The sequence below is a fragment of the Tachyglossus aculeatus genome, unplaced genomic scaffold (assembly GCF_015852505.1).
Source record: "Tachyglossus aculeatus isolate mTacAcu1 unplaced genomic scaffold, mTacAcu1.pri scaffold_82_arrow_ctg1, whole genome shotgun sequence".
NCBI classification, from domain to species: Eukaryota; Metazoa; Chordata; class Mammalia; order Monotremata; family Tachyglossidae; genus Tachyglossus; species Tachyglossus aculeatus.
Window position 1 is genome coordinate 998,065 of NW_024045094.1, and position 25,029 is coordinate 1,023,093.

Consider the following 25,029-nt stretch of genomic DNA (forward strand, 5'->3'; position numbering starts at 1 on the left):
AATATCACTGACGCAATATAACAGATAATCCAATACAACAGAGTTCGCTGCCAGTAAGGGGTTTAGAGGCTGCATGGGGGAGACAGAGCACTGTACTAAGCGCTGAGAAGCAGTGTAGCCTAGTGGATAGACCACCTGCCTGGAAATCAGAATGACCTTGGCTCTAATCCCGGTTTGTCCACTGTGGGAATTTGGGCAAGTCACTTCACCTCTCTGGGCCTCAAGTCACTTCACTTCTCTGTGCCTCAGTTCCCTCATCTGTAAAATGGGATAAAGAATGTGAGCCCCCCGTGGGACAACCTGATAACATTGTAACCTCCCCAGCGCTTAGAACAGTGCTTTGCACATAGCAAACGCTTAATAAATGCTATCATTATTGTTATTATTATCTATAAAATGGGGATTAAAATTGTGAGCTCCAAGCAGGACATGGAGTGTGTCCAACCTGATGAGCTGGTATCTACCCCACAGCTTAGTACAGTGCCTGGCACATAGTAAGCGCTTAACAAATATCATTTAAAGGAACAAATGAATGCCAGGAAATCCCTCTGGCAGCGGGGCAGCTCTAGCCTACTCACCCATCGCTCGTGCGGGCTGGGAGGGCGGCTCTCAGAGAATGAGGTTCTGGGGAGCGAGGCTCCGTTTATCAGCTGTTCTCTTCGTCGCTCCCTCAGGGGGCGATTAGTATGTGTCTAAATGAATCGTGGAGCATTAATCCGCTCTGACAGTAAGACAGGCTTATCTCCGGAGGACCCGGGGAGGTCCCGACAACCTAAGACAAGATGGCTCAGGACTCCCAACCTTCTGCCGTCTATTGCCAATAGACGCATCGGAGGCCACTCTGAGGAGATAGAGGCCGCTATGCGGAGGCAGAGGCCGCTCAGTGGAGACAGAAAGAGCTCTGGTAGACAGAGTCCTCTCAGGAGACAGAGACAGCTCTGAAGAGACAGAGGCCTCTCTGTGGAGACGGAGACCACTCAGAGGAGACAGAGGCCGCTCAGTGGAGATGGAGAGACCTGAGTAGACAGAGACCATTCTGAGGGGACAGAGGCTGATCTGAGGGGACAGAGGCCGCTCTGCGGAGACAGAGGCAGCTCTGTGGAGACAGAGACCGCTCTGCGGAGACAGAGACCGCTCAGTGGAGACAGAGACAGCTCTGAGTAGACAGAGAGCTCTCTGAGGAGACAGAGACCCCTCTGAAGAGACGGAGGCCTCTCAGAGGAGACGGAGACCACTCGGAGGAGACAGAGCCCGCTCTGAGTAGACAGAGAGCTCTCTGAGGAGACAGAGACCCCTCTGAAGAGACGGAGGCCTCTCAGAGGAGACGGAGACCACTCGGAGGAGACAGAGCCCGCTCTGAGGAGACGGAGCCACTTAGAGGAGACAGAGGCCGCTCTGAGGGGACAGAGGCCGCTCTGCGGAGACGGAGGCCTCTCTGAGGAGACGAAGGCTACTCTGAGGGGATGGAGGTCACTTGGAGGAGGCAGAGACCGTTCTGAGGGGACAGAGGCAACTCTGAGGGGACAGGGACTGCTCTGCGGAAGAAGATACCGCTCAACGGAGACAGTGACAGCTCTGAGGAGACAGACACCGCTCAGAGGAGATAGAGACTGCTCTGAGGGGACAGAGACTGCTATGTGGAGACAGAGGCCGCTTGGAGGAGATAGAGGCCGCTGGCAGGAGACAGAGGCCGCTCTGAGGAGATGGTGGCCGCTCTGAGACATAGGTCCTGTCTTGCAGAACCCACGCACCTCACGGCCCAGCTCTGACTGATTGCCTATCGTGTGTATGACACTCTCACCCTACAGAGCCTGCCTGGCCCCAGATGTTCTTGTGTTAGAGATGCGGCCTGGTCTAGTGGATAGAGCCCGGGCCTGGGAGTCAGAAGGACCTGGGCTCTAATCACGCCTCCATCACTTGTCTGCTGTGTGGCTTTGGGCAAGTCACTTAACATCTCTGTGCCTCCGTTTCCTCGTCTGTAAAATGGGGATTTAATTCGTACTGCCATGTGGGATAGGGACTGTTTCCAACCTGATTACCTTGTAATTACCCCAGTTCATAGGCCAATGCTTGGCACATACTAAGCACTTAACGAGTACAATAATTACTAACCCACAATGCCCTTGATGGTCAAGGTCCCTTGAGGTACCGGCCCCAAGCCTCTTTAGCCTATTTGCATCCGACCCTGAGTCAGCCCATCTGCGTCACATCCTCTCTCTGTCTTAAGACTTTCCAAGTTAATTAGTTCATCTTAATGATAATGATAATGATGGCATTTGTTAAGCACTTACTATATGCGAAGAACTGTTCTAAGCGCTGGGGGGATACAAGGTGATCACGTTGCCCCATGCGGGGCTCAAAATCTTAATCCCCATTTTACAGAGGAGGTAACTGAGGCCTAGAGAAGTTAAGTGACTTGCCCAGGGTCACACCACAGACACGTGGTGGAGCCGGGATGGGCTCTTCACTTAAGGCCTGTTTTCAGCGCCTTCTGTACGGCGGTCTACTGGAAAGAGCATGGGTCTGGCATCAAGGGAATCGGGCTGTAATCCTGGTTCTGCAACTGGCCTGCCGGGAGACCTTTGGCAAGTCACTGAACCTCGATCCATCTACGTTTCCTCACTTGCAAAATGGAGCTATGACATCCGTTCTCCCACTTTCTTAACTGGGCATCTTGGGTGCCTCAGGGACTGGGTCAGCTGTGACTTTTTTAATGATACTTTTAGTGCTTTTTATGTGCCAAAGACTTTACGAAGTGCTGAGTTAGTTGCAACATAATCGGGTCCTATATGGGGCTCGCAGTCCAGCTAGGAGGGAGCCCAAGTATTGAATTTGCATTTTACGCAGTCAGTCAGTTACATTTATTGAGCACTTACTGTGAGCAAAGCACCGTATTAAGTGCTGGGCAGAGTAGGACACAACAATAAACGGACATACTCCCTGCCCGCAATGAGCTTACAGTCCGGAAGGGGAGACAGACGTGAACATACATAAATAAATTACACAGATGAGGGAACCGAGGCACGGAGAAGCGAAGTGCCCTGCACACAGGTAAATTTCCTCAAGAACGTCGTCTTCTTTAAGGACTGAGAACTACACAGGGGATTTTTCTTCCACATGAGTTCTCCGGGGACTGACGACGGCCGAGGTTTGGCCGAAAACTTGTCCACGCCCTTTCTGTCTGTGGACTTTCGCTCCTTTGTGAACCTTCTGGTAGTTAATGAGGGTTGGCCCTTGACCAAAAGCCTTCACACACTCGGAACATATGTAAGGTTTCTCTCCTGTGTGAATTCTCCAGTGGTTCACCAGGACTGAGACCTGACTGAAGCCTTTTCCGCAGTCATCGCATCTGTAGAGTTTCTCCCCGGTGCGGAGTCTCTGGTGTTTAACAAGGGTCGAGGAGCCGCCAAAAGCCTTCCCACAGCCGCCGCATCTATAAAGTCTCTCCCCGGTGTGAATCCTCTGATGCGTCACCAGGACAGAGTGATCGCTGAAGTCCTTCCCACATCGGCCTCAGCGATAGGGTCTCTCTCCCACGTGGATCCTCTGGTGCCTCGTCTGGGCCGAGTTCTGACTGAAGACTTTTCTGCATTCGTTACATCCTTAGGGCTTCTCTCTGGTGTGAATTCTCTGGTGGTTGATGAGGACGGAACGTTGCCTGAAGGCTTTCCTGCACTCGCTGCACCCGTACGGCTTCTCTCCCGTGTGGATCCGCTGATGCTTGATGAGGGTCGAAGAGTCCCAGAAGGCCCTGCCGTAGTGGCTACAGCGGTAGGGTTTCTCGTGGGTGTGGATCCTCCAGTGTTTCGACAGGGCCGAGTGATGGCTAAAGACCTTCCCACACTCGGCGCATCGGTAGGGTTTCTCCCCAGTGTAAATCCGCTGGTGGGTCACGAGGACCGAGTGGTTGCTGAAGTCCGTCTCGTACCTGTGACACCTGTAGGGTTTCTCTCCAGTGTGGATTCTCCAGTGCGTAATGAGGGTGGCGTGTCGACTGAATGCTTTTCCGCATTCCTTACAGCTGTGAGACCTCCCATCTTGGGAGGACTTCTTACGGAGCTCTCCGGGGATCACCAAACCTACATCCCATCCAGGAACTTTTCTTCATCTCCCGCCGCTCCCATGTTCCCGGCTCCATCCCTTCGCAGAAGGCCCGGGGGTAGTCTGGGAGAGCTTCCCGGACACTGCCTTATGATAAATCGCTTCCCTGCCCCGCTCCAGCTTCCGGGGAACGGGCTCGCTCGTTTCGGTTGGGATTTCACAATCTGGAACGGACAGAAATGGAAACGTCAGCCATCTCTCGGGTTGCTTATTCGGGTTATGGGAGTGAACGTGGTAACTTGTCTACCAAGAGATAGATTTGTCGGGGGGGAGGTGTCGACCAATCGATCGATCGATTGAGAGCTTGCTATTCATTCAGTCGCATTTATTGAGCACTTACTGTGTGCACAGCACTGTACTAAGCGCTTGGGAAATACAAGTTGGCCACATATAGAGACGGTCCTTACTCCACAACAGGCTCACAGTCTAGAAGGGGGAGACACACAACAAAACCAAACGTGGACAGGTGTCAAGTCGTCAGAGCAAAAATAATTAAAGCTAGATGCACAACATTAACAAAATAAATATAATAGTAAATATGTACAAGTAAAATAAATACAGTGATAAATCAGTACAAACATATATACAGTGGCTGTGGGGAGAGGAAGGAGGTAGAGCGGGGGGAAGGGGAGGAGAAGAGGAGAAAGAGGGCTCAGTCTGGGAAGGCCTGTTGGAGGAGGTGAGCTCCCAAGCGCTTAGTACAGTGCTCTGCCCACAGTAAGCACCCAATACATACTATCAAAGGGATGAATGAGAGGCCAGGCTGCTTCTCTGTCGAAAGAAAACTCCCCGGCTGCTCGCCGGCTGAGGGTAAAGTGCTCACCGAGGGAGAGGAGGTTCCAGTAGTTCTTCAGAGTTACATACCAGTAGAGGCGGAGCTAGGAGGGACCCAGTTTTGCCCACTCCTCGGAGCTGAAGGTCACGGCCACATCCTCGAAGGTCAGCGACACCTGAAAGGTCACAGCATCTCCTCGCTTGTTTCCCACCCCTTTCCCCCTCGCCCCCATCAGACCGGCAAGGAGTTGGGGAGCGGAGGGCGGGGCGGGCTGCAACCAGCACTTAGAACAGCGCCTGGCACAGAGTTAAGCGCTTAACAATATCGCAAGTATTATTATTATCAGCAGGGTTCGAGAAGGGGTCCGGGAAGGAATTCGGTGAAAGAGAGAAGCAAAGGAGCCCGTCATCACTGGTATTTATCGAGCGCTCACTGTGAGAAGCAGCGCGACTCAGTGGAAAATCAATCAATCAATCGTATTTATTGAGAGCTTACTGTGTGCAGAGCACTGTACTTAGCACTTGGGAAGTACAAGTTGGCAACATATAGAGACAGTCCCTACCCAACAGTGGGCTCACAGTCTAGAAGAGGGATACAGAGAACAAAACAAAACATACTAACAAAATACAATAAATAGGATATGTACAAGTAAAATAAATAAATAGAGTAATAAATACGTACAAATATATACATATATACAGGTGCTGTGGGGAAGGGAAGGAGGTAAGGCGGGGGGAATGGAGAGGGGGAGGAGGTGGAGAGGAAGGAGGGGGCTCAGTCTGGGAAGGCCTCCTGTAGAAGGTGAGCTCTCAGTAGGGCCCTGAAGGGAGGAAGAGAGCTAGCTTGGTGGATGTGGGGAGGGAAGGCATTCCAGGCCAGGGGGATGAGGTGGGCCGGGGGTCGACGGCAGGACAGGCGAGAACGAGGCACGGCGAAGAGATTAGTGGCAGAGGAGTGGAGGGTGTGCGCAGGGCTGTAAAAGGAGAGAAGGGAGGTGAGGTAGGAGGGGATGAGGTGATGGAGAGCCTTGAAGCCGAGGGTGAGGAGTTTCTGCCTGATGCGTAGATTAATTGGTAGCCACTGGAGATTTTTGAGGAGGGGAGTAACATGCCCAGACCGTTTCTGGACAAAGAAAATCCGGGCAGCAGCGTGAAGTATGGATTGAAGCGGGGAGAGAAAGAGGATGGGAGACTGGAGAGGAGGCTGATACAGTAGTCCAGATGGGATAGGATGAGAGCTTGAACGAGCAGGGTAGCGGTTTGGATGGAGAGAAAAGGGCGGATCTTGGCAATGTTGCGGAGCTGAGACCGGCAGGTTTTGGTGACGGCTTGGATGTGAGGGGTGAACGAGAGAGCGGAGTCGAGGAAGACACCAAGGTTGCGGGCTTGTGAGACGGGAAGGACGGTAGTGCCGTCAACAGTGATGGAAAAGTCAGGGAGAGTGCAGGGTTTGGGAGGGAAGACAAGGAGTTCAGTCTTGGACATGTTGAGAAAAGAGCCCGGGCTTGGGAGTCAGAGGTCATGGGTTCAAATCCCAGCTCTGCCAATTGTCAGCTGTGTGACTTTGGGCAAGTCATTTCACTTCTCTGGGCCTTAGTTCCCTTATCCGGAAAATGGGGATGAAGACTGTGAGCACCCAGTGCGACAACCTGATCACCTTGTAACCTCCTCAGCGCTTAGAACAGTGCTTTGCACATAGTAAGCACTTAATAAATGTCATCATTATTACTATGTGTGGAGCACTGTCCTGGGTATTTAGGAGAGCACGATGCAATAGTTGGTTGACATGTTCCCTGCCCACAACGAGCTTACAACCTAGACGCCTGGCACATAGTAAGTGCTTAAAACATACTACTATTACTATTCTTAATAATAATAATGATAACAATAGTAATGGTATTTGTTAAGCGCTTATTATGTGCCAAGCATTGTTCTAAACGCTGGGGGAGATACGAGGTCATCAGGTTGTCCCTATGGAGCTCACAGTCTTCATCCCCACTTGACAGAGGAGGGAACTGAAGCACAGGGAAGTCATCATCATCATCATCAATCATATTTATTGAGCGCTTACTGTGTGCAGAGCACTGCACTAAGCGCTTGGGAAGTACAAATTGGCAACACATAGAGACAGTCCCTACCCAACAGTGGGCTCACAGTCTAAAAGGGGGAGACAATTGGGAAGTGAATTGACTTGCCCAAAGTCACACAGCTGATAAGTGATATTAGAGGGGGAGACAGACATCAGTCAATTAATGAATGATATTTATGCAGCGCTTACTTTGCGCAGAGCACTGGAATAACCGTTTGGGAGAATACAGTGCAACAGAGTTCATTCATTCATTCATTCAATTGTATTTATTGAGCACTTACTGTATGCAGAGCATTGTACTAAGCGCTTGGGAATTACAGGTTGGCAACATATAGAGATGGTCCCTACCCAACAACGGGCTCACAGTCTAGAAGGGGGAAACAGACAAAAACAAAAACCCATGTAGATAGGTGTCAAGTCATCAGAATAAATAGAAGTAAAGCTAGGTTCACAACATTAACAAAATAAATATAATAGTAAATATGTACAAGTAAACTAGAGTAATAAATCTGTACAAACACTTGCGAACTTGTACTTCCCAAGCGCTTAGTACAGTGCTCTACACCCAGTAAGCGCTCAATAAATACGATTGATGATGATGATGATATATACAGGCTCTGTGGGGAGGGGAAGGAGGTAGGGTGGGGCGAATGGAGAGGGGGAGAGGAAAGAGTTGGTGGACACTCTGTTGACGGCACTACCATCCTTCCCGTCTCACAAGCCCGCAACCTTGGTGTCATCCTCGACTCCACTCTCTCATTTACCCCTCACATCCAAGCCGTCACCAAAACCTGCCGGACTCAGCTCCGCAACATTGCCAAGATCTGCCCTTTCCTCTCCATCCAAACCGCTACCCTGCTAATTCAAGCTCTCATCCTATCCCGTCTGGACTACTGCACTAGCCTTCCCTCTGATCTCCCATCCTCGTGTCTCTCTCCACTTCAATCCATACTTCATGCTGCTGCCCGGATTATCTTTGTCCAGAAACGCTCTGGACATATTACTCCCCTCCTCAAAAACCTCCAATGGCTACCAATCAATCTGTGCATCAGGCAGAAACTCCTCACCCTGGGCTTCAGGGATCTCCATCACCTCGCCCCCTCCTACCTCACCTCCCTTCTCTCCTTCTACTGCCCAGCTCGCACCCTCCGCGCCTCCACCACTAATCTCCTCACTGTACCTCGCTCTCGCCTGTCCCGCCATCGACCCCCGGCCCACGTCATCCCCCGGGCCTGGAATGCCCTCCCTCCGCCCATCCGCCAAGCTAGCTCTCTTCCTCCCTTCAAGGCCCTGCTGAGAGCTCACCTCCTCCAGGGGGCCTTCCCAGACTGAGCCCCTTCTTTCCTCTCCCCCTCGTCCCCCTCTCCATCCCCCCGTCTTACCTCCTTCCCTTCCCCACAGCACCTGTATATATGTATATATGGTTGTACATATTTATTACTCTATTTATTTATTTTACTTGTACATTTCTATCCTACTTATTTTATTTTGTTGGTATGTTTGGTTCTGTTCTCTGTCTCCCCCTTTTAGACTGTGAGCCCACTGTTGGGTAGGGACTGTCTCTATGTGATGCCAATTTGTACTTCCCAAGCGCTTAGTACAGTGCTCTGCACATAGTAAGCGCTCAATAAATACGATTGATTGATTGATTGATTGACACGTTCCATGTTAATAACAAGCCTACAGGCTAGAGGGGAAGGCAGACATTAATTAAGCTATCAGTGGTATTTATTGAGTGCTTCTTGTATTAAATGCATTTTTTTATTGTTTTATTGTACCCTCCCAATTGCCCAGCCCAGTGCTCTTCACACAGTAAGTGCTCAATAAATACGGTGGAATGAATGAATGAATATAGAGCACTGTACTAAGCTCTTGGGAGAGTACAATACAACAGTGTTGGTAGACATGTTCCCTGCCCACAACAAGCTCACGGTCTAGAGAACGAGAAGTTCAGACTGTGACACTGATTGTTTTGAGTCTACCCCAGTGTTTAGTACAGTGTCTACCCAACACAGACATGGGGGGAGTATCCAGCCGGGAGTGTACGTCCAGTCCAGTCCAGGCCCAGGTCTGGAACCCAGGCCACCCTTGGGAAGCTGCAAGGGGGAGCTCGTTGTGGACAAGGAAGGCATCTGCATATTGTCCTACTGTCCTCTCCCGAGTGCCAGTACAGTGCTCTCCACACAGCAAGCGCTCAATAAATACTACTGAATGGAGAAGCAGTGTGGCTCAGTGGAAAGAGCCTGGTCTCGGGAGTCAGAGGTCACAGGTTCTAATCATGGCTCCATCGCCTGTCAGCTATGAGGCCTTGGGCAACTCTCTTGACTTCTCTGTGCCTCAGTTACCTCATCTATAAAATGGGGATAAATACTGTGAACACCACATGGGACAACCTGATAATCTTGTCTCCTCTCCAGGGCTTAGAACAGTGCTTTGCACATAGTAAGCACTTAATAAATGCCATTATTATTATTACTATTAAATGGATGGAAGAAACTCCGGATGGGCAGACGAGACACCAACTCACTCGAGTTCAGGATTGGACAAGTGCGGCGGTGGCGGTGGCCGTTTTCTCATCTCCGGACCTCCCTCCCAGAGGCGGGGCAGGGCCTCGTGGGGCGGGTGGCGCTGAAGGAGTTGAAAATAGCAACAGATAAGATCTCCAAACCAGCCGAAAGATGGTCTAAACGCCCTTCGCCTTCGGCCCGGTGGTGTTCCAGGGGGCAGAAGACCCCCATGCCAATGGCAGGTTGGGATTATCTGAGGCGGAAAAAGGCGTCGAGAATCACAGAGGTGGGAAAGTCTCCGCCATCGGGAGCGGACATCCGAGAGTCTCCAGGATTCAGTCGGCCAGACGGTCAGTCAATTGGATTTATTGAGTGCTTACTGTGTGCAGAGCACTGAGCTAAACCCTGGGGAGAGGACAGAAGAACAACAGAATATTCATTAATCCATTCGATCACATTTATTGAGCACTTAATGTGTGCAGAGCACTGTACTAAGCGCTGGGGAGCATACAATAGAACAAATGACTATTCATCAATTCGATCGCATTTATTGAGAGCTTATTGGGTGCGAAAGGACAGTAGAACAACAGAATATTCATTCATCTATTCGAACGCATTTATTGAGCGCTTACTGGGTGAGGATCACTGTACTAAGCGCTGGGGAGAGGGCAATAGAACAATAGAATATTCATTCATCCACTCGATCACATTTATTGAGCACTTACAGGGTGCGGAGCACTGTACTAAGCGCTTGGGAGAGGACAATAGAACAACAGAATATTCATTCATCCATTCGATCACATTTATGGAGCACTTGCTGTGTGCGGAGCACTGTACTAAGCGCTTGGAGAGGACAGTAGAACAGAACATTATTCTCTTTTGCAGACTCTTCCTCCACCTCCCATCCCCTTACTGTAGGGGTTCCTCAAGGTTCGGTTCGTGGTCCCCTTCTGTTCTCGATCTACACTCACTCCCTTGGTGACCTCATTCGCTCTCACGGCTTCAACTACCATCTCTATGCTGATGACACCCAAATCTACATCTCTGCCCCAGCTCTCTCTCCCTCCCGCCAAGCTCGCATCTCCTCCTGCCTTCAGGACATCGCCACCTGGATGCCTGCCCGCCACCTGAAATTCAACATGTCCAAGACTGAACTCCTTTTCTTCCCTCCCAAACCCTGCCCTCTCTCTCCCTGACTTTCCCATCTCTGTTCACGGCATTACCATCCTTCCTGTCTCACAAGCCCGCAACCTTGGTGTCATCCTCGACTCCGCTCTCTCGTTCACCCCTGACATCCAATCCTTCACCACAACCTGCCGGTCTCAGCTCCACAACATTGCCAAGATCCGCCCTTTCCTCTCCATCCAAACCGCTACCCTGCTGGTTCAATGTCCCATTCTATCCCGTTCTGGATTACTGTATCAGCCTCCTCTCCGATCACCCATCCTCCTTTCTCGCCCCACTTCAGTCCATACTTCATGACGCTGCCCCGATTGTCTTTGTCCAGAAACGCTCTGGGCATGTTACTTCCCTCCTCAAAATTCTCCAGTGGCTACCAATCAACCTACGCATCAGGCAAAAACTCCTCACCCTCTGCTTTAAGGCTCTCCATCACCTCGCCCCCTCCTACCTCACCTCCCTTCTCTCCTTCTACAGCCCACGCCGCACCCTCCACTCCTCTGCTGCTAATCTCCTCACCGTGCCTCGTTCTCGCCTGTCCCCCTGTCGACCCCCGGCCCACGTCATCCCCCTGGCCTGGAATGCCCTCCCTCCACACATCCGCCAAGCTAGCTCTCTTCCTCCATTCAAAGCCCTACTGAGAGCTCACCTCCTCCAGGAGGCCTTCCCAGACTGAGCCCCCTCCTTCCTCTCCCCATCTTCCCCCTCCCCATCCTACCTCTTTACCTCCTTCCCCTCTCCACAGCACCTGTATATATGTATATATGTTTGTACGTATTTATTTCTCTATTTATTTTACTTGTACATATTTACTAGTCTATTTATTTTATTTTGTTAATATGTTTTGTTTTGTTGACTGTCTCCCCCTTCTAGACTGTGAGCCCGCTGTTGGGTAGGGTTCGTCTCTATATGTTGCCAACTTGTACTTCCCAAGCGCTTAGTACAATGTTCTGCAAACAGTAAGCGCTCAATAAATACGATTGAATGAATGAATGAATGAATCCCCATTTTCCACATGAGGGAACTGAGGCACAGAGAAGTTAAGTAACTTGCCCAAAGTCACACAGCTGACAATTGGCAGAGTCGGGATTTGAACCCATGATCTCTGACTCCAAAGCCCAGGCTCTTTTCCACTTAGCCACGGCGCTTCTCTATTTATTGTTGACTAATATGTGCCTCAGGCCCTTCATCAAGAAACATGTCTACCAACTCTGCCATATTATATTTTCCCGAGCATTTAGTACGTTTCTTCACACTTGGTAAGCGTTGAATAAGTAGCAGTAATGTTTTTATCTGCAAAATTGGGATTCAATCCCTTTCCTCCCTCCTACTTAGACTGTGAGCCCCATGTGGAACCTGATTATCTTCTCTAGTGCTTAGTATATGCTTGGCACAAAGTCAGTGCTTTTAATAATATCACGGCTATTATTACCATCATTATTATAATTAACAATAATATTAACAATATTGCATATACTAATATTCTTAATATTACACATAGTAATATTGTTAATGCTAATATTAACAACTGTACATAATAATAATAGTAATAAAGGCTGTGAGCTCCATATGGAACCTTATGATTTTGAATCTAACCCAAGGCTTAGCACAAAGTAAGCCCTTAAAAATACCAATTATTAAAATTATCGCTATCATTATTAGCCTGTTAGCCTCATTTAGGAGCTGATAATCTCGTAACTCCTGCAGCGCTTAGGACAGTACATGGCACAACATAAAAGCTTAACAAATAATACAATTATTAATTCTTATCATTATTATTATTAGATTGTGAGCTCCATGTTAGAACTCATGACCTTCCATCCCCTCCAGCGCTTAGTACAACGCTTGGCACGTAGTAAATGCTTAACCAATAACATAATAATTATTATTATCATTGTTATTATTAGAGTGTGATCTCCATATGAGAACTCATAAACTGCCATCCCCTCCAGAGCTTAGGATAGTGCTTGGCACACATTAAACGTTTAACCAATAAGGTAATTCTTGTTCTTCTTCTTCTTCTTCTTCTTCTTATTAGACTGTGAGCTCCATGTAAGAACTCATGACCTTCCATCCCCTCCAGAGTTTAGTATAGTGCTTGGCACTTAGTAAATGATTAACCAATAATATAATAATGATGATTATTATTGTTATTATTAGACTGTGAGTTCCATGTGAAAACTCAGGACCTGCCATCCACTCTAGTGCTTCGTACAGTGCTTGGCATGTAGTAAACCCTTAACCAATAAAGCAATAATAATTATTCTTATCATTACAATTATTTGGCTGTGAGCCCCATGGAGGAGAGCAGATCGCCCCCAGCGCTCAATACAGTGCTGGGCACATAGTAAACGCCAAAGGAGCAGGCCGGGATCGCTGGCGGAATTGGCGGTGTGCACTGAGCGCTTACCGTGGGCAGGGCACTGTACTGAGTGGTTGGAGGCGTTCAAGCCAAGGGCCTGCGTACGGACAGGCTGCGCCCTCCATTCCGTGATCCGCTCTCCGGGTTTTGGGCTCGGGCTTGGGCTCTGGGCACCGGGCCTCGCCCTACAACAGAAACGCCCGCCAACACCGCCCCGAGACGGACTTCCGGTGCCGCTCTAGGACGCCGGAGTCTTCGTCGCCTCTATGGTCGGACGGCCCTCCTGCCCCGCCCCCTCTATGCCCCGCCCCCTTTCACCATTCAGTTATTCATTCATTCATTCCTTCGTTCGTTCGTTCTTTCGTTCGTTCATGCATTCATTCATTCATTCTTTCGTTCGTGCATTCACTCATTCGAGAATCAGCATGGCTCAGTAGAAAGAGCCCGGGCTTGGGAGTCAGAAGGTCATGGGTTCTAATCCCTCCTCCGCCAATGGGACAACATGATCACCTTGTATCCCCCTCCAGTGCTTAGAACATTGCTTTGCACATAGTAAGCGCTTAACAAAACCATTATTATTATTATTATTATTATTATTATTATTATTATTATTATCATTAGCAGCTGTGTGACTTTGGGCAAGTCACTTCTTTGGGCCTCAGTGACATCATCTGTAAAATGGGGATTAAGTCTGTGAGCCTCCCGTGGGACAACTTGATCACCTTGTAATCTCCCCAGCGCTTAGAACAGTGCTTTGCACATAATAAGCGCTTAATAAATGCCATCATCATCATCATCGTTCAATCAATTGTATTGATTAAGCGCTTCCTGTGTGCAGAGCACTGTACTAAGCACTTGGATAGTACAATTCGGCCACAGATAGAGACAATCCCTATCCAACAGCGGGCTCACAGTCTAGAAGGAGGAGACAGACAACAAAACAAGTAGACAGGCATCAATAGCATCAGAATAGGTAAATAATAATAATAATTATGGGATTTGTTAAACGCTTACTATGTGCCAAGTATTGTTCTAAGTGCTGGGGTAGACACAAGGTAATCAGGTTGTCCCACATGGAGCTCACAGTCTTTATCCCCCTTCTACAGATGAGGGAACTGAGGCACAGAGAAGTGAAGTCGCTTTCCCAAGGACACACGGCAGACAAATGGCGGGGGCGGGATTATAACCCACGTCCTCTGACTCCCAAGCCCAGGCTCTTTCCACTAAGCCACGCTGCTTCTCTATCCATTAGACCCCTCGGCTTCTCTGCTTCAATTGACCGGTTATTTATAATCCCCGCCAATCCAAATCGAGACCGACACACTCTATGTACAGGAGGAATGATCTCAACTATTGCCCTATGATCAGTCAATCAGTAGCATTTGTAGAGAGCTTATTGTGAGAAGAGCATTGTACTAAACGCTTGGGAGAGTACGATGCAACAAAGTTGGTAGATATGATCCCTGTCCACAACGAGTGTAAAGTCTAGAGGAAGAGACATATTCCAGTAACTCCAATATGAGACCTTGGCTGTTTGGTCTCATTCATCTACCTTTACCATAAATGTTCTAGATAACCAATTAATCAAAGTTAGTTATTGAGCATTTACTGCACGCAGAGCACTGTACTAAGAGTATATTACAACGTATACTTTCCTTGCCCACAATGAGTTTACAGTTTAGAAGCGTAGACGAATTCCTGTAACTACAATGAAAAACTTTGGAAATTTTGTCTCACTCATCTACCCTTTCCCCAACGCTTTGACTCTAATGGTGAACAAGGGATTGATCAATCAATCGGTGGTATTTATTGAGCACTTATTATGTGCAGAGCATTGTGCTAAATCCTTGGGAGAATACAGTACAACAGAATTAACAGAGCTGTTTCCAGCCCATAGCGAACTTGCAGTCTAGAGGGGGAGACAGTCTCTCAGTCAGTCAATCAATCAATCAATGGTATTTATTTAGTGTTTACTATGTGCAGACCACTGTACTAAGCACTTGGGAGAATATAATGTAACGGAATTAGCAGACATGTTCCCTGCCCATAACGAAGGGGGGACACATCTAGATAATAATGGCATTTGTTAAGCGCTTACTATGTGCCAAGCAATGGGTAATGCTAATCTGGGCTGCTGTTCTATGTTGCGGTGTTGGAGACTCTTATTTATGAATTAATTGATTTTGATTGCTTCCTGAACCAGGCTGGCGGGCTTGCCATCCTGTGGATAAGGGGAAGAGACCCAAAAGTTTCTGAATCTGGAAAGAAAAGTGGTTTTTGGAGGACTTTGAAGATGAATGCGGTCATCAGGTGGATTTGTGGGAAGAGGGAGTTCCATCTAGGAGCATTGAGTGGGTAAAAACAAAAGCAGCGTGGCCTGGTGGATACAATACGGGTCTGAGAGGTGGATGTCCTGGGTTCTGATCCCGGCTCTGCCACTTGCCTGCTGTGGGACCTTGGGCAACTCGCTTAACGTCTCAGTGTTTCGGTTTCCTCAACTGCAAAATGGGGATTCAATCCCCATTCTCCCTCTTAGGCTGTGAGCCCGTGGGGACCGATCATCTTGCATCTACTTCAGCGCTTAGAACAGTGCTCAGCACACAGTAAACGCTTATCAAATATCACACAAAATAGCGGGATATGAATGATCACCACCTGAGCGACGCCTCAGGGCAATTATACACCCACTAAAAGCAAAGAGGTGAGCTTACCATCAACCACAACTTAACAGAGAGGGGACATTCATGTGATGGAATCACTGATCTTAAAAAACTCCGATCAATTACTTCTCTCCCTGGGTGGGTGTTACCTTGCTCTGCTGTTTAATTGAACCTATGGGCTTCCCGGCACCAAGCTCAGATTGACAGCCCCAAACCCGCATCTCTATCCTCCTCGAATCTGGGCCACAGAAGGACCAATTCCATTGTTTTGTCCAGTGGGACTAATTGAAGTCTGATTTTCCCATCCCATCCCTCAGGGCTTCCTCTCATCCCAAGGTTCCCAGAGAGCTGAACTCTAGCAAAGCTAAGGACCCGATCCTCTTCCCCTCAACAACTTCAATCCAAGCCAATCGCACAGCTCTCCGACGTGTTCCAGGGTCGCAGGAGACTAGAAGGAAGTCGGTCTTCGTTCCCGTGAATTTTCATTCCCCGTCAACTGAGAGTCTTAAATCTCTCTCCCTGTTTCCATATCCCTGAACCCCATTTCTGTAGGTAAAGTCGCTGAGCGAAAGGGGGAGCAGGTGATCTGCTGTGAATTACAGATTTTGGAGCCCGGTGAGGTCACGGGGGAATAACAGGAGGATTCAGGAGAGTCAGTTTGACGATTCTCCCGTGTTTCCTCTCAGGCCGTGCCGTGAGGTAAGTTCTTTCTCTTCTTCACGGTGCCACGAGTGAGGAGGCAAAAAGACCCTTTCTGCCCACTTGTCCTGAGATGCCAGGGCCCAGTGAGAGCCTTTCAGATCCAAGGATGAAGGATTAGAACAGTGCTTGGGACATATTAAGCGCTTAACAAATGTTATCACTATTTTTATTATCAAACAGACGTCACACTACAAGAAGTACCACGTCTGAATCACGTTAACGACCTGTCCATCTCAGTACTGTTTCTCTGACAATAGCAACAGGCTGCATAGCAGGAGCATGTGATAATAAGCGTCTTAACCCCCGTCTCAATGAATCAATAGATCAGTGATATTTTTGAGAGCTTACTCTGGGCAAAGACTGCACTAAGCGCTTGGGAGAGTCCAGTACAGCAGAAGCCCACAGGGAGCTTACAGTCTAGAGGTGGAGATGGGCATTATTGTAAAGTAAATGAATTATGGATAGGGACGTAAGTGCTGTGGGGCTGAGGGAGGGGTGAATAATGGGAGCAAATCTACGTGCAAGGGTGTGGGACAAGAGGAGATGAGGGCTTAGTTGGGGGAGGTCTCTTGGAGGATATGTTCCTTCAAAAAGGCTTGTAAGGGGGGAGAGCATTCATCTATCGGATATGATGAGGGAGGGATGCGGGCTACGGCTCAGTGGTGAGCTGGACTTGACTGAGATCTCAAAGAAGGATCCCCAGGTCATCCCATCAGCCAATTTAGCACTAGTATGTTCATCTGTATAACGCATTTCTTATTCGTTCATTCCTACTTTTCAGGTGGGTTTTATGTAAGCTTTGACTCCTGTTCCTATGGTGTAAATTCAAGTTGTATCTGCCTCCCTCACTAGCTTATCATCTTTCAAGGATAGGGGTGACTTCTGTTAATTCATTCATTCATTCAATCGTATTTATCGAGCGCTTACTATGTGCACAGCACTGTACTAAGCGCTTGGGAAGTACAAGACGACAACATATAGAGACGGTCCCTACCCAACAACGGGCTCACAGTCTAGAAGGGGGAGACAGACAACAAAACATAACAAATCTGTTGCTCCCAGATTCCCCCCAGTATCCAGGTACAGTACCCTCCGGACCTCAGTTATCCCATCTGTAAAATGGGGATGAAGACTGTGAGTCCCATTTGGGCCAGGGACTGTGTCCAGCCTGATTAGCCTGCATTTACCCCAGTGCTTAGCACACATGGTCCTTAAGACCTACCATTTAAATGATAAACATCCAAAGCAGCGTGACTCAGTGGAAAGAGACCGGGCTTGGGAGCCAGAGGCCATGGGTTCAAATCCCGGCTCTGCCACTTGTCAGCTGTGTGATCTTGGGTAAGTTACTTAACCTCTCTGAGCCTCAGTTCCCTCATCTGTAAAATGAGGATGAAGACTGTGAGGCCCACGTGGGACAACCTGATCACCTTGTATCCCCCCTAGTGCTTAGAACAGTGCTTCGCAGTTAGTAAGCGCTTAAAAAATGCCATTATTATTATTATTATTATTATAACATTGATCGTGGTGGTGAAAAATATCTAGAGCATTTACCTAGCCGCCACCCATTTTCCCTTGAGAAACCCAGCAACAATTTGTCAAAGTCTCATTGGACTTATTATTAATGATTATGATTATTATATTTGTGAAGCGGTTATTAAGAGTGAAGCACTGTTGTAAACGCTGGGGTAGATACAAGTTCATCAGGTAGGACACAGTCCCTGTCCCACATGGGGAAACCATGTCCAATGAGGAAAAACGGATTTGAGTAGCGTTTGTGTTGCTACGGTGCAGGCGAGTTCCTAGACTCCCTCTGGCAATGGCTAGGAGATGTTACACTGTAATCTTGTTGTGGGCAGGAAATGTTTCCCTTTTCTTGTTTGAGTGTACTCTCTCAAACACTTAGTACACTGCTCCGCATGCAGTAAGCGCTCCATAAGCACTTAGTACAGTGCTCTGCACACAGTAAGTGCTAGGGAAACACGAGCCATAGACGCCCCCTTCTTCCACCACCCCCACACTTAAGCGACCTTACTTATAGTGCCCCCCAACCCCCCTTCCCGGTCCGGTCCTGACTGACTCTCCCCACCCCGCGACCCCGGGGAAAAGGCCCTTGTTATCACCAAGTTACATTAACGACAAACTCATTCGCACCTACTCAGCCTTCCTGTCCCGCCATCGACCCCCGGCCCACGTCCTCCCCCGGGCCTGGAATGCCCTTCCTCTGCCCATCCGCCAAGCTAGCTCTCTTCCTCCCTTCAAGGTCATACTGAGAGCTCATCTCCTCCAGGAGGCCTTCCCAGACTGAGCCCCTTCCTTCCTCTCCCCCTCGTCTCCCTCTCCACCCCCCATCTTACCTCCTTCCCTTCCCCACAGCACCTGTATATATGTATATATGTTTGTACATATTTGTTACTCTATTTATTTATTCATTTATTTTACTTGTACATATCTATTCTATTTATTTTATTTTGTTAGTATGTTTGGTTTTGTTCTCTGTCTCCCCCTTTTAGACTGTGAGCCCACTGTTGGGTAGGGACTGTCTCTATATGTTGCCAACTTGTACTTCCCAAGCGCTTAGTACAGTGCTCTGCACACAGTAAGCGCTCAATAAATACGATTGATTGATCGATTGAATGAATGAGTGATTGATTGACGCCCCCATCAACTGATTTGGAAGGGATCGCGAGTGTATTTTGCTAGCTAACGAAGAGACTGTTCAACCGTGCCTATCCATCCCATTTTTCTTTCAGGACACTGACGAGACAGCCCTGGACAATCGCACGGCGGTGAGGGAATTCCTCCTGCTGGGATTCTCGGAGGTCCGGGAACTTCAGCTTGTCCAGGCCGCGCTGTTCCTCCTGGTCTACCTTGTGGCCCTGATGGGGAATCTCCTCATTGTCGCCATCACCCTCCTCGACAGGCGCATCCACACCCCCATATACTTCTTCCTCAGGAACCTGTCCGTCCTCGACCTCTGCCTCATCTCCGTCACCGTCTCCAACTCCGTCGTAAACTCTCTGACAGACAACAGATCCATCTCCTTGGTGGGCTGTGTTCTCCAGGTGTTTTTCTTTGTGTCTTTGGCATCTGCCAAGCTGGCCTTCCTCACGGCAATGTCCTACGACCGCTATGCGGCCATCTGCCTCCCCCTGCGCTACGAGGTCATCATGAGCATAGGGGGCCTTGGGAAGATGGCAGCCGCCTCCTGGCTCAGCGGGGACCTCTCCGGCCTCGTGCATACGACCGCCATCTTCTCCGTTCCCTTCTGCGGGTCCAACGTGATCTCCGAGTTCTTTTGCGATGTCCCCCAGCTCCTGGCGCTCTGTGACCCCAATGTGATCGTCCTAGAAGTCGGGGTCAGAATCTCCGCTGTTAGCCTCGCCTTTCTCTGTTAGGCCTCCATCGTCGTCTCTTACGTGCACATCATCCGGGCCATGCTGAGGGTGTCGGCCGCCGAGGGCCGGAGCAAAGCCTTCTCTACCTGCCTGTCCCACCTCGCTGTCCTGACTTTCTTTGTCTCCACGGGTGGCTTCCCCTACCTTAATCCAAAAGGTTCTCCCGTCCTTGACCTGCTTCTGTCGGTTTCCTATGCCGTGGTGCCTCTGGCCATGAATGCCCTAATTTACAGCCTGAGGGACAAGTACATGAAGTCTGCTCTGTGGAAAATTCTGGGTGGAAAATTGTGAACCTAGAGGAAAATGTCCTCTTATATTTAAGAGATTCTCTCTTTCATCCTATCATTCTCTCCACCTCTAGATTGTAAAATCGTTGTAGGCAGAGAAGTTAACTACCAACTCCGTTGCATTGTTCTCTCCAAAGTGCTTAATAATAATAACAATAATAATAATAATGGTATTTGTTAAGTGTTCACTATGTGTCAAGTACTGTTCTAAACACTGGGGTAAATACAAGGTTGTCAGGTCGTCCCACATGGCGCTCACAGTCTTAATCCCCATTTGACAGATGAGGTAACTGAGGCCCAGAAGAGTGAAGTGACTTGCCTAAAGTCACACAGCTGACCAGTGGTGGTGTGGGGATTCATTCATTCATTCAATCGTATTTATTGAGCGCTTGGGAAGCGCAGAGCACTGTACTAAGTGCTTGGGAAGTACAAGTTGGCAACATATAGAGACGGCCCCTATCCAACAGCAGGCTCACAGTCTAGAAGGGGGAGACAGACAACAAAACATATTAACACAATAAAATAAATAGAATAGTAAATATGACAAGTAAAATAGGGTAGTAAATATGTACAAACATATATACAGTTGCTGTGGGGAGGGGAAGGAGGTAAGACGAGAGGGATGGAAGGGAAGAGGGGAGAGGAAGGAGTGGGCTCAGTCTGAGAAGGCTTCCTGGAGGAGGTGAGCTCTCAGTAGGGCTTTGAAGGGAGGAAGAGAGCTAGCGTGGTGAATGTGCGGAGGGAGGGCATTCCAGGCCAGTGGGAGGACGTGGGCCGGGGGTCGATGGCGAGACAGGCGAGATCGAGGCACAGTTAGGAGGTTAGCGGCAGAGCAGCGGGGGGTGCGAGTTGGGCTGTAGAAGGAAAGAAGGGAGGTGAGGTAGGAGGGGACGAGGTGATGGAGAGCCTTGAAGCCGAGAGTGAGGAGATTTTGCCTGATGCGTAGGTTGATTGGTAGCCACTGGAGATTTTTGAGGAAGGGTGTAACATGCCCAGAGCATTTCTGGACAAAGATGATCCGGGCAGCAGCATGAAGTATAGATTGAAGTGGGGAGAGACAGGAGGATAGGAGATCAGAGAGGAGGAGGATGCAGTAATCCAGTCGGGATAGGATGAGAGATTGAACCAGCAGGGTAGCAGTGTGGATGGAGAGGAAAGGGCGGATCTTGGCGATGTTGCGGATGTGAGACCGGCCGGTTTTGGTGGCGCATTGGATGTGAGGGGTGAACGAGAGAGCAGAGTCGAGGATGACACCAAGGTTGCGGGCCTGTGAGACGGGAAGGATGGTAGTGCCGTCAACAGTGATGGGAATATCCGGGAGAGGGCAGGGTTTTGGAGGGAAGATAAGGAGTTCAGTCCTGGACATATAGAGTTTTAGATGATGGGCAGACATCCAGGTGGAGATGTCTTGAAGGCAGGAGGAGACATGAACCTGAAGGGAGGGAGAGAGAGCAGGGGCAGAGATGTAGATTTGGTTGTCATCAGCATAGAGATGATAATTGAAGCCGCGGGAGCGAATGAGTTTACCAAGGGAGTGATTGTAGATACAGAACAGAAGGGGACCAAGAACCGTCCCTTGAGGAACCCCTACAGTAAAGGGATGGAAGGGGGAGGGGGAGCCCACGAAAGAGACTGAGAATGAACGGCCGGAGAGATAAGAGGAGAACCAGGAGAGGTCAGAGTCTGTGAAGCCAAGGTTGAATAGCTCGTTGAGGAGAAGGGGGTGGTCCAAAGTGTCGAAGGCAGCTGAGAGGTCGAGGAGAGTTAGGACAGAGTAGGAGCCGTTGGATTTGGCAAGCAGGAGGTCATTGGTGACCTTTGAGAGGGAGGTTTCCGTGGAATGTAGGGAACGGAAGCCAGATTGGAGGGGGTCGAGGAGAGAGTTGGCGTTGAGGAATTCGAGGGATTAGAACCCACGACCTCTGATTCCCAACTCTTGCTCTTTCCACTGAGCCACGCTGTTTCACAGTTAAGCGCTCAATATATTTCACTGATTGATTAATTCATATAGCCTGTAAGATCGTTTTGGCAGAGTGTATCTAAAAGCTCTGTTGTGTTATACTCTCCCAGGTGATTAGCTCAGTGTTCTGCACGCAGAAAGAGCTCAATAAATACTATTGATTGACTAATTCCTCTAGAGTGCAAGCTCCTTGTGGGCAGGGAATGTGTCTTCCAACTATGTCATATTACATCCTCCCAAGCACTTAGTAAAGGGCTCTGCACATAGTAAGTGCTCAATGAATACTATGATTGATTGATTGATTATTCTTCTTAAAACCTGTCCCAAGCTGAAACCCCACTCCGAGTTGCCTTATCTCAGGGTCAAGGACACTTTTTATGGTATTTGTTAAGTGCTCACTGTGTGCCAAGCACTGTCCTAAACGCCGGGATGATACAAGTTAATCACGGTTGTCCCTCGTGGGGCTCACAATCTTAATCCCCATTTTACAGATGAGGGAATTGAGGCCCCGAGACGTGAAGTGACTTGCCCAACGTCACACAGCTGACAAGTGGCAGAGCCGGGATTAGAACCTATGACCTCTGACTCCCAAGCCCGGGCTCTAGTCTTTTTGACTCCCAGTCCCGTGCGCTATCCATTAGGCCACACTGCTTCTGCCTAATTATGTTGGCTGAGCAGGATGCAGAGGGAATTCCCACAGGGAAACTCTCAATTAATCCACGGGGAGTGTGGGGCACTGCTGCCCAGGACTCAGCCGGCAGGAGTTTAGCTTCTCCCAGCACACTGAATGGGTAGAAGCTTCCTTTCCTGAGGGGAAATCTTTACTGGGGGGTGGGGAGGGGCCCGGGATGCTTCTGAGTCTTTATCTTTCCCAGAGATCTCCATCAGGCCCGACTCACGGACAAGAGAAGACCTAGTCCCAGCCTCGGAACTGAGGAGGTGAGTTTTGGTTCAAGAGGGAAGGAGAGGAAAAAAAAGGGAAAGGTTTGGAGCATGTGTGAGTGTCTGTGTGTGTGTGGTAGCGGAGAGTTCTGGGGATCAACCAATTGACCAGTGTATTTATTGAGCACTTACTGTTTGTTTCAACAAAAACGTAGTGGAAAGAGCCCGGGCGGGGAGGTCAGAGGTCGTGGGTTCTAATGCCGGCTCTGCCATTAATCAGCTGTGTGTTCCTGTGCAAGTCACTTCTCTGGGCCTCAGGTATCTCATCTGGAAAATGGGCATTAAGACTGTGAGCCCCAGGTGGGACAACCTGATAACCTTGTATCTACCCCAGCTCATAGAACGGTGCTTCGCACATAGTTAGTGCTTAGCAAATACCATCCTCATTATTATTATTATTATTATTGTTATTATTATTATTATTATTATTAGTCTTCCCACTCCTCAAGAAACTGCAGGGTTGCCCATCCACCTCTGTATCAGACAGGAACTCCTCACTGTCAGTTCATTAATAATAATAATAATAATAACAACAACAATAGGGCATTTTTTAAGCACTTACTATGTGCCAAGCGCTGAGGGAGATACGAGGTAATCAGGATGTCCCACGTGGGGCTCACAGACTTCATATCCATTTTACAGATGAGGTCACTGAGGCACAGAGAAGTGAAGAGAGTTGCCCAAAGTCACCCAGCTGGGAAGTGGCATAGTGGACCTCTGACCCCCAAGCCAGGGCTCTTTCCACTTAGCCATGCTGCTTCTCTATTGAGCCACACTGTTTAAGGTACTCAATCCGCTCACCCCCTCCTACCTCACCTCTCTGACCATCTACTCCAGCCTAACCCACATACTCTGCTCCTCTAGCTTCAGTTTACTCCCTGGGCCCCGATCTCGTCTATCTCGCCCCCGACCGCCTTCCCCGCAACCTCCCCCTCACCTGGAACTCTCCCCCTCCTCCTCCATATAGGCCAGACCACCACTCTCTCCACATTCAAAGCGTATTAAGGTCATCTCTCCTCCGTGAGGCCTTCCTCAGTTAAGCCCTCTTTTTCCCTTCTCCCTCTCCCTTCCATTCATTCATTCATTCATTCAATCGTATTTACTGAGCACTTATTCTGTGCAGAGCACTATACTAAGCGGTTCCACGTGGTTTGTGCACTTGAATCTGTGACCTTTCAGCATTTGGCGTTCACTCCATTCCCAACCCCACTTACATGCTGTGTGACATTGGGCGACGCGAGAAGCAGAAGCGGCGTTGCTCAGTAGAAAGAGCCCGGGCTTGGAAGTCAGACGTCATGGGTTCTAATCCCGACTCTGCCACTGTCTGTTGTGTGACTTTTGGCAAATCACTTCACTTCTCTGTACCTCAGTTCCCTCATCTGTAAAATGGGGATGAAGACCGTGAGCCCACGTGGGACAACCTGATTATCTTGTATCTACCCCAGCGCTTAGAACAGTACTTGGCACATAGTAAGCACTTACAAAATACATCATCATCAAGTCACCTCACCTTTCTGTTCCTCAGTTCCCTCATCTGCACAGTGGGGATTCAATCCCTCTTCTTCCTCCTACGTATATAGGGGGGCCCTTGTAGGATGTGATGATCTTGTCTCATCGAACCTTCGATAGCCCAGCTGGTAGAGTGGAGGACTGTAGGGCCAAATACCTGGTCATCCTTAGGTCGCTGGTTCGAATCCAGCTCGAAGGACTCGTCGTTTTTGAGAAGCAGCTAGGCTTAGTGGCAAGGGCCCGGGCTTGGGAGTCAGAGGTCGTGGGTTCTGTCACTTGTCTGCTGGGTGAGTTTGGGCAGGTCACTTCACTTATCTGGGCCTCAGTTCCCTCATCTGGAATATGGGGATGAAGAATGTGAGCACCACGTGGGACAACCTGATGACCTTGTATCTCCCCCAGTGCTTAGAACAGTGCTTGGCACATAGTAAGCGCTTAACAGATACTATCATTATTATTATCATTAATACTATTTATTGAACACTCACTATTTGCAGAACACTGGACTTAGAACAGTGCTTGGCATATAGTAAATGCTTCACAAATACCACAATTATTATTA

The 25,029-nt window shown here is 48.9% G+C and overlaps 1 non-coding gene and 1 pseudogene across 1 annotated transcript; one reads left to right on the forward strand and one right to left on the reverse strand.

The window, feature by feature from the left end:
* Positions 1–3,433: 3,433 nt before the first annotated feature.
* LOC119924118 lies at positions 3,434–5,108 on the reverse strand (annotated as a pseudogene).
* A 19,469-nt stretch (positions 5,109–24,577) lies between these two features.
* On the forward strand, positions 24,578–24,666 carry TRNAY-GUA. Its single transcript is given in 2 exon segments — positions 24,578–24,614; positions 24,631–24,666. It is a non-coding gene; the product is annotated as a tRNA-Tyr (tRNA).
* The last annotated feature ends 363 nt before the right edge of the window (positions 24,667–25,029 follow it).